The following is a 709-nucleotide window of genomic DNA, read 5'->3' on the forward strand; positions in this document are numbered from 1 at the left end:
AATTTCCTAACTTTAGAAAATGAGTCGCAGACCTAAATGCACAAATGTGACTCAGAACAATGGTTTAGGTGGCTCTGCTTGTGCAAAAGCATCCTCAACCTCAGTAGTGAGTTCATTTTTGCAAAATTTCACTCATCCATTGCACGTTGAGAAATTCAATGATAATTTCACCAAACGCAAGGTAATGCCCAGAGATATAATTCACTTTGATTATTTAAAGTCTATTAATTTAGGCTAGACACATTACTTACAATTGAATAGGAAATAATTTGAGAATTTGGTCAAGATTTTTTACTTTAATGCAACACAAAAATATGCTGAGTTAGAAACAAGTCAGCTAGTGAACCATGATGATACGTTTGTCACCTACGTCATGGGACAATGGATCCTTGTTACTCGTGAGTTGATAGAACAAGTCCTTCACCTTACTTCCTTCTGAGAAGATCTCCGTTATGTCTTTGATAATGGTGACCTTTGGTTGACGTTTATCTACCTTCCACCAAATGAGAGCGGTAGTGTTAGTTGCATAAGGCTATGTTTCTTTGATCGAGTCTTGCATCTCATCACCACTCACATTATTCATCTTCACGGCTTGAACTAGTCGACTATCACCATAGAGGACCTTTGGTTCTTATTTATCATTAAATTAAACCATCGTATTGACCTTCCTAAATTCATCATGGATGACATGCTTCGAACCATTCAAGGT

This window comes from Theobroma umbraticum, unplaced genomic scaffold (genome assembly GCF_002168275.2).
Source record: "Theobroma umbraticum cultivar Fairchild unplaced genomic scaffold, ASM216827v3 scaffold_115.0, whole genome shotgun sequence".
In the NCBI taxonomy this organism is placed as follows: domain Eukaryota; kingdom Viridiplantae; phylum Streptophyta; class Magnoliopsida; order Malvales; family Malvaceae; genus Theobroma; species Theobroma umbraticum.